We start from the raw sequence: 13,274 nt of genomic DNA on the forward strand, positions 1-13,274 counted from the left end.
CTGTAGTCTCTCTTTTCTCCACTGCGTCCCCTCAGTCTAGTTTTGAGACCTCCTTCCTGTTTCTTTCTTATATCAAACTTACTCTTTGGCCAATTTTATCATTTTTTTTTCATAGGCTCCTTACTCTTTCCAATCTTCATGCTTCTTACCATTCCTTTTGTTATAGAATGCCCATTCTCCAGCTCTACCTAAGAAAGCTTGCCTGTCTTGGAGGGCCTAATTGCAGTGTGATTTCCTTCATCCGGTTGCACTGTCATTTTCTGTGGAAGGGACTTTCATCTAGACTTGGCTAGAGTTTCATTTTTTACAACTTTAACTGAGGAATAATTTACATATACTTCCTTACGTACTTACCTAAACTAAGTGTATAGGTTGATGCAAACTGAACACACTTTTTAACCAAGTATCAGAATGTTACCAGCACCCTAGAAATCCTTTCTCCCCTCAATACTCATGCCCAAGGGTAATGAGATCCAGACTTCAGGGCACTGATTAATTTTGAACTTTTTGTAAGAATGGAACCGTAATGTACGTACTCTTTGCATCTGTCTTCTTTCCCTTAATATCATATTTATGAACTTCATATGTATTGTTATATGTATTTTTGGATGATTCATTCTTGTGGCTGTATAGTATTCCATTGTGTGCGCATACCACAATCTATCATCGATGGGCCATTTGCTACTTTGAACATTTTAGTGTATTTTTTTTGGTGAAAGTACGTGCGCATTTTTGTTGCACATGTATGTAGGATTAGAGTTGCTGGGTCTACACACATATGTAGACACTACCAAACAGTTCTCCCAAGTGATTGTATCTATTTTTACATCCACCGCCATTGCAGAAGAGTTCCAGTTGCTCCCCACTGCCACTGTCACTTGTATCTTCCATCCCATCTGTGGTTTGAGCATACCCTCCAAAAAGCATCTAGCACAGAGTTCCCATTCAAGCTATGCACAGATCTGGATGAGTGTATAAAGCAGGCAGGCCTCTCTCACTCTTCTGCCTCATGAGCTTTTTGTTTTTGTTTTAGCATACTGTTTGAGAAATAAAATATTTTACTGAATTTAACATAAAGTCTACCGCATGCCACCCTGAACAAGCCTGATCCTTGTCGGATCTCAGAAGCTAAGCAGGGTCGGGCCTGGTTAGTACTTGGATGGGAGACCACCTAGGAAGATCAGGTGCTGTAGGCATAAAAAAAAAAAAAAAAAGAGATTGTAAACTGACAAGGTCCTTGCAATCTATGAAGTAAACGAAGGGTTGCCTCGCCTAAAAAAAAGAAAAAAAAATTTAAGGGTGTATGGGGTATCTTTTGAGGTGCTAGAAATGTTCTATATGTTTAGTAGTTACATGGATGCATATACATGCATAAATTTAAAAACATTTCATAATGTATACAAATATTGAATAATTTTATTTTATACCTAAAACTAATATAACATTATATCTCAATTATATCTCAATGAAAGTAACCAAAAAATAATTAAGAGAGCATCAACAAATTGGTATTCCTGACTCTAGTCCTAACAATCAATTTTAAAAAGAGACTTCGGTGAATACATATTTAGAGTAGATTCTTGCCAGGATGGGAAGTAGATTAGTGAAAAGGGTTCTTGGACCCAATTCCAAAGTAGTAGCGGGTGTTTCCCCTACACTGACAAGCAATTCTCTGATGCCAGCAGAGTATCTAAGAATTCAGCTCAATTCTGACACTCTCCCTGGAGGAACCATCACATTCCACAGGTTAAGTGTTCAGCCCTACAAGACTGCCTCCTCCTCAACACATGCTTCAGACTGCAGTAGCAAGTCCAGCCTCTGACCAACCGGGTATGGATTGGAGGTTCCAGTGATCCTCTCCAACTCAGAATGCCAGTTGCAAATCCAGGTTGTTATCTGTGCTTCTGACCAACTGGTTGACGGGTTGTAATTCCGAGGTTCCCACGAATCCCTCCTTGGGTTTGGTTAATTTGTTGGAATGGCTCACAGAACTCAGAAGAGCATGTTACATGGAAGTGTTCTGGTTCCTCAGCTTGGAAGCTTGTCGGGAGCTGTCTTCCTGGGCTTTTATGGTGGCTTCATCACATAGTTACCATTGACTAAGTCACTGGCTATTAGCAACTGGACTCTATCTTCAGGCCGTTTCCCCTCCAGGGAGGTGGGGGTGGGGTAGGCCTGAAAGCTTCAAACCTCTAATCACAAAGCTGGTTCTCCTGACAACAACCCCCACCCTTGGGTGACCTCATTAACATAACAAAGAGATATCTTATCACTCTAAATACAGAGGAAATTCCAGAGCTCTTGGAGCTGTGAGCCTGGAACTGTAGGTGAAGACCAAATATCTTATTAATCACAATATTACAATTAGTGAATTGGATGTAACCTAAGCTGGAGGTTCTCAGAGAAGCAACATAGCATCTATTTTTCTGCCTAAATCATCACTCTAGGTTTACTTGATGGGAAAGAAACCTTCCTGGGAGAGAGAAATCTGTACATTTCTTCCAAAGGCAAGGCTATGAATGAAGGGGTGATACTGGTGAGCCTTTGTCCGTTTTCTTCAAATACAATCTTCGTGCCTTGTTTACTCCATTGCTATTTGTATTGGGCACTCTGAGGCCTAGAGTTTAAGGATGAAATAAAGATGAAAACAGATCTAGCCATCTGAAAAAATGACTGCAAATCTGTTATTATTTGTTCCAAAGCAATACTGCCACCTATTGATAGAAAAATAAACTATCTCAATGTTTTACCTACACATCGCAATGATGGGGAGAACCAGGTACTTACCCCTGGGCAAATATAAAACCGAAGGTAATTCAACATTTTCACCCTGCTCCCTCCCCTCAATTTTTCCCCACGAATATAGCTCATAGGAGTCTTAATATTATGCCACAAAATGAAATACATGATGCACTACATTATAAGAACCCTCCAGAAAGCTGGAATCAACTGTGTTCTACATTTGCTTGAGAGAAACTTTTATTGTTTCATTGTTAACTATCATTCCACATAAGATTTTAAGATCAAGAAACTAAATTTCCTGTTCCGTATGGTAGAAAATTCCCCCAGGAAATTTCACACTTATTAGAAGAGGTGCATTTTCCCTGTGTTTTGCTTAATGGTATATTTTTATTTGGCAAATTCTACTTTGTCTATTGACTTCCATTTATTACATTTTACTATTTTATCGCTGGACATAATGAAATTTGACTTTAGCATGAAAACAAATGCTTTTTTAAATCACAATTAAGGGAAAATTACATTTTTTTTTCTGATAAAATACTAAAATGTTAACAGTAATACCAAAGACACCATAAAATAAAAATAACACTAATAAAAGTGTTGCATAGACAGAAAATTTGTCAATTTAATTTTAATATATTTTTTTTGTTCGTGTATTAATTTCCCAGCATTTATTAGCAACCTGCTATATGCTGGCAATCTGCTAGAAGCTGGGAATACAGAGATTAATGAGACACAGCCCTGCCCACTGAGGGACCATACTCTAGGGGGGGTAAGACAGATACAAAGACAGATAATTGTAATACTTTGTACGAAGTATAGTTGCCAAAATATTATGAAGACACAGAGAGAAGCGCCTTAATCTTGATGGAAATATGGAGAGTAGGGCAGCGTGGTTGAGGGAAACCGAGTCTTAAGTTGTGAGTAGGTGTTAGTTTGGCAAAGGGGAGGAGCTGAAGATGGTGGAGGGGCTGAAGATGGTGGAAGGCTGATGTGAATTTTGAAGTGTCTGTGGGGTGGTTTCCAGGTGGATCAGTCCAGCAGGGATTGGAAATGGGAGCCAGAAGCAGGGGCATAAGTTAGAGAGTAAAAGGTATATTTAGGATTTCACCAGGAGACTATTTAGCAAGAAAAGCTCCATGGACTGAGGAAGAACACCTGAGAAGGCCCAGGTAGTTTGGCTCGCAGAGAACCTCCAGCAACAAAAAATCTGAGATCTAAGAGAACCAGGAAGTACAGTCATGGAATCTAGACTAATCCACAGCCTCTAGGACAAATTGACTACAAGTTTCATTTTGTCTTATTAAGTTTTATTATTATATTACTATTATATTATTTTATATGTTATATGTATTATTATGTTGTTATTATTAAGTTTAATTATTTTTTAAATAATTGCCAACATTTAAGAGTTGAGAGAGGTCACATAAAATCTGTGTTCCTAGCTTCCCTTGAAGCATTGGGAAATCTGGCTACAGAGGGCCTGAGTCCCCCACAGAAATGCAGGGGCTGCCCTTTAGCTATGGGAACAGGCTCTTCGAGTCCTCACATGCTTATATCTTAATGTGGCCTTCTTAATTCATGGACATGGCCTGCTTGGCTCTTCTGGACACTTGGATGTGGGATCTTTTACTAGAATTTCAAGAAAGGTGTGATCGACAAATGTCCACTGTGGCAGAGGAATGAATAAAGAATGAGAAAATTTCCCCTGCTTTTGAATTAATAAATTATGAGTCATCTGAGTGTCTTCAATAAGGGAAGATTAAGAAGGTGATAAGGCACAGAAGTAATAAGCAGTTGCTGTGGGTTGAGGAGTGACCAGGAGGGAAGGAAGAAGGGAGTGACTATGGAGCGGCAGCCATTTTTTTTTTTTTGCAAAGAGCCATAGCGCTGAAGTTTTTGGCTTTTTAGGGGCCAATGATCTCTATTACAACTATTCCACTGTTGCAGTGTGAAAGCAGGCAGAGGATAGTATAAACAAATGAGCGTGGCTGTATTCCAATCACATTTTTTTGATAGAAATGGGCTTCTTATGAGCCACAGATTGTCAAACCCTAGATGGGGCATGCTGGGTCGAGGGACAGAATATTGGGTTGAGAGGAATGCGAGCAGGTCTGTAGACATGAAGAGAGGAGCCAGTGGACAGGGAGATGTTGAAGGTAAAGGAAAACAAGAGGAGGATTGAGGAAGCCGCTTCCAGAGGGAACAGGGCAAGGCCCTCAGTGGTGGTGAGGGGCCCGACTGAGACCTTGCCCACTGAGACTTGGGCAGAGCTGGAGAACAAGTTAATAGTATGAGTAAAATGAGGCAGGGCATCATTGATTGTGCTGCTGATGATGGATAAAACAAGAAGTGAAGTGAAGAACTGAAAGTTTTGTGGATAACTTCCTCTCAAAGAGTCATTGAGGAGATAGAATAATGAAGTAGTCAAAAACTAATAGAAATATTGATAAACAGTGCTCAGGGCTCAGCTGAGGTTGGAAACTGCAAAATAATTGGGTATCACTTTGTGCAGCAGCGATACCAGACAAGGTAGATTACAGCATTGGTCGTGATTTAGATATTTCTGGTGAGATAGTAATTTAAAACAAAGGAGCCTAGGCTGCATAGTGGAAGAAGAGAGACCAAGAGGGTCCTGTTAGACCATAATAAAAGAACAGCTCAAGGAATTAGAGATTTTTTGTGAACGGATACAGTGGATATGAAGGTAGAGAGAGCAGGAAGTATAGAAGGTGATCTGAGAATAGACCATTGGAGTTTAGAATTTCTGAGTTGGAGCATTTTCAGGATATTAAGATCCGGGATAGTCTCTTTGGATGAGGAGATTGAAATGCAATGCAGCAAAGGAGATTAAGGAACTGTGAATTAAAATTGCTCACTGGCTATCTTTATAGAGGTTACAGTCCCTCAGAATTTGGAGTGGAGGGGATTTTATTTAATTATGGAGTGTGACCTAACGGCAGTAGGTGACCGCCGTGAGGAGTGGAGGACGATATCTGGATGGCTGACATGAGAGAGGCAGAAGCAGTAGCTCTCCTTCCTGGCTTGCAGATCAGATGCCTGCCTGGTAGCCCTGCTGAGCAGGCATGCCTCCGTTGCCAAGGAGACCAGTTCATCGCTATCTGCACAGACAAGGCAGGCTGGAGCCTGTCGTTTAAGATAGGAGGAGTCTGCTATTTATGCTCTCTCCTGAATGTACGAAAGCCCTGCTGTGAGGTTTCTCTTGCTCTTCCATGACATATCCTGTCAATAGAGAATATGTCAGACTTCTCTGCCTGCCTACTTTTTGCTTATCTCTGATTCTATTCAAATTGTAGCTCCAGCCAATAACGGATGTCCTACCCCCTCTCTCTTCCACCAGCAAGTAGACAGGCAATTGCAACATCTGTCCAAATGTGTCCATGGAAAAGAGCCAAGAATTTTCCTAAATGACTACCACACTCTCGAGGGGCTATACAAACCGGGCTGTGGAAGAACCCCTTTGGAAACTCATGTCAGAGATAATACAAGCTGTGAACAGTTAGTGACCACTCTTCTCCCAGCTCTGTCCTGAGACAGGCCTCAGACCAGGACTATCTTAGTGGGAGCATTCTGAGGCGTGTCTGACGAGAACTATAAATATGGGCTTAATGAAAGAAGACAAATACGCAATGCACAGCTTTTTAAAATTATTTCTATTTTTTTAGTTTTTTTTTAATTTTTTTTTTTTAGGTGAGGCAACTCTTGCTTGACCTCGCAGATTGCAAGGAACTTGTCAGCTTACGATCCCTTATTTATTTATTTATTTATTTTTATTTTTTATGCCTATAGCACTTGGTCTTCTTAGGTTGTCTCCCATCCAAATATTAACCAGGCCCGACCCTGCTTAACTTTACACGGCTTTTTTAAACTGCACATAGTATAATTCTCACAGCTTTGTTAATCATTCTTTTCAATTTAATACACCTCTTCCCCCTTCTCCCCCCGGCACACACAAACATTTTTTCTCTCAGAAACTGAAGATTGACTTTTGGCACCAAGTATAAGCTGGCCCCTATGATCCAGAGAGAGGAACGAACAGGAGTTAAAATGCAGCACACAGGGCTAGGCCGTGCCCTTATATCTGGAGCCTTAGAAACAGAAGCTGAGTCTGCGCTATTCCTTAGCTGTTGCATTTGGAAGGGGCTTCCCGTCAGCTATTTAAAGAACAGCTGAGGCATATTTTAGGCATGAATCAGACCCAAGGGCTGGCATTTGTCCCCTCTATTTAAGACCTAAGACCCATATCTCTCCAGACAAGCATTTCTAAAAACAGCCAATGCTGGTGCAGATGTCCTGCTGTTATGGCGCGAACGATTCTGAGACCCACGGAGCCAATTGAGATTAATTATGAGCCTTTATTAGCCGGCCGGCAACTGACTCTCTACCACGCAGGGCTAGAGGAGATCAGCCCAGAGCTTTCAGAGGAGACAGCTGATAAAGCTCAAGACCATATCCTAGTGGTCTCCTGAACAAGCAAGCAGATTACAGAAGTGGAAGTTGCCTGTTAGCATATCTTTGCCTGGAACAACACCCTTAATTAACAAGTAAATGGATTACGGGAGCAGACATTGGCCATCTTCATATCTTATACAATACACTTCCTAAACCACACACAAGCAAGTAGGACAACTTCTGGTATCTAAAGATATTTCTTCCCTGTAGCTGACTTAGCTAGTTGGCTCACTTGAAAATTTTCCACCCTTAACACTGCAAGTGGGAGAGACCCGTCAGAGAATACCAACCCATCTTCATTCTGTGGGGTGCAGGGGTACTGACCCACGTCCAGAGTGGCTGGGCAGTGGCGGTCTTCAGCTAACATGGGAAGCAGGGAGAACATTTACCCCTGGTTCTCACTTTAGACAGAAGAATCAATCTTATGGCATTAACATTTAGGAGTTTTTTTGTTTTAATAAATTTGAAACCTATCTCATTTTATTTGCAAGGTTATTTTTAACATGTTAGCTAAGCCAGCCTACCTCCATCTAGTAATATTTACATGGATATTTTGGTACACTCAGACGAGAGAATAGAACACAAAGCTAAGACGTTGTTTCACTTTCATTTAGTAACGTCTGTTCTAAATGACAATGTGGGAAAAGTAAATGACACCAGTTCGGTTTTCAGTGTAAAGCAGAGATTTCAATACTTTACATAGGAATCATCTAGAGCTTTTTTTTTTTTTTTTAGGTGAGGCAACCCTTGGTTGACCTCACAGATTGAAAGGATTTTGTCAGCTTACAATCCCTTACTTTTTAAAAAACTTTTTATGCCTACGGCACCCAGTCTTCCTAGGTGGTCTCCCATCCAAGTACTAACCAGGCTCTACCCTGCTTAGCTTCCAAGATCAGAGGGGATCAGGCTTGTTCAGGGTAGCATGGCCATAGACTGCCTAGAGCTTTTATAAAGTTACGGTGCCCAGACCTCACCCAACACCAAGCACACTGGCATCTATGGGGGTGGGAACCAGGAGTGAATAGTTTTAGATTTCCTCGGTGATTTCCATGAACAGACAGACCTCTGAAGAGTGTCATTTACCCAAGTGATGACAGGTGTCTCTCTTAGTTCAAATCATATTGTATTCATTGCCGTTTTCACTTAATACTCTGAGGATTGATTTGATTACCCTGGATATTTCTGAAGCCTAGTAAAATCAGTCATTGGGAGCCAGCAGGGATAAGAGCCAGATGAGAAGCAGAGGCTTTCATGATCCAGAGGGGAAATTTTGTCAGTCATCAAACCTAAAGTGTCAATCAAAGTCAGAGGTACTGAGCCCTGAGTCTGGAGAGCCACTGGGACATGGCACAGGAGAAGCAAGTACAGTGTAAGTGGGAAGTGCACCAGGAAATTTCTTGGAATAATTTTTCCCTGTAGCTAGATCTTACAAGCCAAATGTTGTAGGATCCTAGGATGGTCACGCTCTGTTTAAAGGGACAGGAACACAGTGTAAGACTCCCAATTTTTTAAGCCTCTAAGGTGATGATTCTTATCAATGAATTTTTTTTTTCTAGTTGAGAGCTTCCTTTGTTATCATTTTGTTGAGAAAACAACCATATTTCTTTATCAAATATGTGTTGAGTGTCTTTTCTGTGCTAAGTATACCATCAGTCGCTAGGGATACAAATATCAAATAGAACACAGTATATACCTGTGAGAATCCATAACTTAGATGGGGAAAGGAATGCATAAGTCAAAACCTTTTAAATAAAATGTAGCAAAAAAACTATGCTAGATTTAGACAAAGTTCTGTGAGTCTGATGTTAACGCTAATGATATCGACCCTCATTGATTTCACTTTCTTTCTCTCATTAGTAAACCTTGGACTTTGTATTTCATGTATATAATGTAAATTAATACTCTGCTGCTTTGTCCTGTTATTGTCATTTGGGAGATGTATAAAGTGAGCTATAGGAAATCTAGGAAGAGGCCTGAAATTCACACCATTTTGATCATTTGGTGCATTTTCCAAAAGTCCTGTCCTTGATTTCCTAGTTAGCTTATACTTTTGCCTCTTCTGTGATTGTTAAGTCACTTAAATTCCTTTAGGGGACTCGTGTTTTCTTGTTAACCTGCAATAATAGCAAAATTTGTGACTATATTCTTTAAAAATTCAGATCCTATCTGATATTTGAAAGACTTTTTTCCCCTTACATTTATAAATCAAGGTCACCTGTTCTAAATTCTGTAGACTTAGTAATCTAACAAGATTCTTACACAATTTATGCTTAAAAAAAAAGCACCCAGACTCCATGACTGTTCAAAGCCCTCTCTAATAGTGGGTTTATACTTTTGCCAAATATTAACCCACAGACATGGTCCCAGCTTGTTGAACCAGAGAGGAGAACAGCCTATCTCCCTAACTTGTGATTATAAATTGCGGTTATTAAGAAAAGTCCTGTAATGTACTTGGTGCTTTTATTCAGCACATGGTAAACTCTCAAAATGAGTTAGCATGATATAGTATCGTGTAAAGTTTCTAAGAGCAGTTCAATTATGAACAAACTTGAAGGTATGAATGGAAGATGGGCAGTATTTGGATACCATAAGGGATGCAAGGAAGGAACAAGAAGGTAGATGTCTCAGCAGGGGAGTCCAGGCAGTTTGGGATCCTAAACACAAGACTGGAGCAATTTATCTGGAGTCTGCTGTGTGTCACTCAAGGGGATGAAATTCTTTACGGAAGTTGACAAAGGCTGGATTGCTACTGTAAGAAGTTGTTTCTTTTAAAATATTTTCAAGTTTTTAGAGATGTTGCCTATTTCTACCATAGTAGAATTGGGTGGAAATATCTGCTTTACCCATATCTCTGCTCCCAGTGATTATTTTTTAACATTTTGTTACATTTTCTTTCCTAAATAGTGATCCCTAATCTTTCAAATATCTTTTGTCTCTCCCCTCAATAAATTTATTTGCAATCTCCATGTGAATTCGTTGGGCTCTTCCCTTTTTTTCATTTCCTGACACGCCCTTGTCTACATTCTCATCATCTCTTCGTTGATCCGTTGCACAGCTTCTCAGCGAGACTTCCTCAGCTGCCACTGTGGAAAACTCTGAACTGAACTGTAACATGCTTATTAGAACAGTGCTTCATACAAGAATTCATAACTCTTGCTTTTATAATCATCCAGCAAGACTGAAGCAGAGAAAAAAGGAGAGTCTAACAAGGTGAATGAGAAGAAATGATCTGGGTAGAAGAGAGAGGGTACTGAGACATAAAAGATGTAGATGCTCAAAACCAGAATGACAAACAATGTACTCTGGTAGGTCCATGATATTTACCAGGCTGATTTAAGGCTTAAAGTGCTGGCAGATTTGCTAAGCAATTACACTGGGACCAGACAGGCCCAGGGAACCAGAAGCCTAAATTAGATTATCAAGCTTAAGACAGCAAGTAAGCTGAGCTGCTTGTACACAGCATTCGTATCTGGAATAAATAAACTGCAATAGTTATTCTCCCAGGCTTCTACCCTAGGGAGAAAGTCAGGATAAAATAAACACAATTTAAACATAAACATTCTGGTTTATAGGACTTAAAAACGGAAGAGGTTGATTTATTTCTAGGGTGGCTCAGCTTCCTGGCTCCTTCTGATCTTATCTATGTACAATTTGCAAAGGAAGCAGGGGACTTAATGTTTCTAGGGCCACCTTTCAAATCGTGGGAATCATCTTGAATCTCCATTATCTGTTAGGCAGGAAGTCCACACTGCTGCCTTTCCTCTTCCATTTTTACTTTGTGGGTGCACCAGTCCCCCAACCCTGCAGTCCACTCTCTGTGGATGCTAGAGTTACCCTTCCAACCGCTACGCCTGATTATGCCCACCTCCAGTTTAAAAACCTGTGCTCACCCCTGTTGTCTCCAGAGGGAGGTGAAGTGCTGCCTAGGACCTCTAGAGTCTGACCCATCACATCTGCTTCACAAACCTGAGCCCTAGTAGACAACTTTTTCCAGAACCTACTGGGACTTTCCAGCTGCATCATCATTGTCCATGCCTGAAATGTTTCTCCCTTCTATGTGTGACTGGAGAATTAGTACTTATTGAATGGCAGTGCAATGCTTCCCAAGCATGGAAATTATCTAGGGGTTGCTTTTAAAACACACACGCACACACACACACACACACACACACACTTCAGATCCTTGGGCCATTCCACTGAGCTATGGATTCTTAGCACATGGAAGTGTATTTGAGAGGCATTTCCAAGGCTGGGAACCACCAAAGTATACAGTATTTTCATTTGTAGGGCTTTGATTTGAAAGTCCATTCTTTGCGTCACCTAATGTTGATAAGTATTCATATTTTTAAGTAACAAATGCTAGTAATAGTAAAAAAAAAGTTTAAAAAATATTTGTAAGTAGTTCTGTATCAATTTGAATCTTCCTCATTCCACCCCAAGCCCTGAGAGGTTAGAACGCCAGGAGACCTCTGTGGGGAGGGAAGCATCTGTCCCTGGTCCTCAAGTCTGGAAAGCTGGGCTGGGCAGTCCTAGGTTTACCTGACCTCAGGTGCAGAGTATCAAATTATATTTCTCAGTTCATGGCACATTATCATTATATGTCCTTCTCTTGTTTTATTTATCTATTCCCTATTTATTCCTAATTTCCCCATATGAAACTGTTCTAAAGTATTTAATGTCTATCTTTTTGTATGCATTCTTGTATAATGTGTATTATTTGTATGCAAAAATTTTGATTTATGCAAACTTATGCAATGCTATTATCTATCCGTCTTGTTTCTTATGCCTGGTTTGCCATTTTGGAAGGAATGGGAAATTCTGGAGCCCACAATGGATACAATTTTCACATTTTTAATGAAATGCCTACTTTGCATGACTCTATTAAGGAGGGAGGCACTACGGAGATGTGGCTAAGAGCTCTGGCTCTGGCTTCTGAATGCCAGAGTTCAGATTTTAGCTCCTCCAGTTATTAGCTTCCTGGTCTTAGTTAGGTCGTTTAACCTCTTCAGCTTTTCAGTTAAGTTACCTGTAAAGAGAGGATACTTTAGCACACATCTCAGAGGTTGTTATAAGAATTAAATTTGATAAGCAGATTTGTGATAAGCTGCTCCTTTTATTGGAGGAAAAATCACACTGCAGATTGTACCACAAATCCCTTTGGGGTCCTCAGCGATGCTCAGTGGCCCCTTAGCTGTAGCTCGTTAAAGCCTTTTCAGCAGTTCTTTACTACATTTTCCTTATTTTCAAATTACTTTATCCCCAGCAGGCTCACATTTGGCAGACAACCTTGCCTCTTATTTTTTAAGGAAAATAGAGATCATGAGGTATAATCTTTGATTCATCTTTTCTCCTTCCAAGAAAAACACCTGTGCTCTCTTCCTGCTCTCTTATTCAGAGAAATAGAAATTTTGCCTCTTCAAGCTTAAATCCTCCACCTACACCAGAGAGTCAAGGTTCCTGCCTTTGGGGAAATAACATGCCAAAATGTGGGTATAAGCAATAAACAAAAAAAACAATCCATATAGAAAATATTTTTACTTAGCCAGAAATACTTTGAGGATAACACAACAGGGAGACTTTCATTTGGATGGAAAGGGAAGGTCTTTCTGAGGCAGTGACATTGAAGTTGTCACAAGGCTGTCATATGAAGATCAATGGGCAACAAAATCCAGACAGAGAGGAGTCAGTCCGTGCAAAAACCCTCAGAAGAGAAGGAGCTTGATGTGGGCGAGGAGCAGAAGGTCGCCCAGTGATGGTGAAGTCCAGTAAGCAAGGAGGACATAGCCAGAGATCAGGCCAGTGCAGCGCTGTCTGGTAGAACTTTGTGACGATGGAAATGTTCTACATCTGTGCTGTATACTACGGTAACCACTAGCTACATGTGGCTGTTTAAGTTAATGTAAATAAAATAAAGTCAGTTTTTCAATCACATGAGCCGCATGTGGCTAGTGGCTACCATACTGGACAGTATGGGGGTCAGAGGGAAAGCAAGTATAGCTCAGTGGGGCTTTGCTTACCAAGGCAGGAGTGTTGAGTATTTGCTAAGTGTGGTGAGAAGT

At 40.5% G+C, this 13,274-nt stretch overlaps 2 pseudogenes; one reads left to right on the forward strand and one right to left on the reverse strand.

The window, feature by feature from the left end:
• The first annotated feature begins 1,077 nt into the window (after positions 1-1,077).
• LOC111742999 lies at positions 1,078-1,196 on the forward strand (annotated as a pseudogene).
• Positions 1,197-8,030: 6,834 nt separating this feature from the next.
• Positions 8,031-8,149, reverse strand: LOC111743353 (annotated as a pseudogene).
• Positions 8,150-13,274: the final 5,125 nt, after the last annotated feature.

This window comes from Pteropus vampyrus, unplaced genomic scaffold (assembly GCF_000151845.1).
Source record: "Pteropus vampyrus isolate Shadow unplaced genomic scaffold, Pvam_2.0 Scaffold4, whole genome shotgun sequence".
Lineage (NCBI taxonomy): Eukaryota > Metazoa > Chordata > Mammalia > Chiroptera > Pteropodidae > Pteropus > Pteropus vampyrus.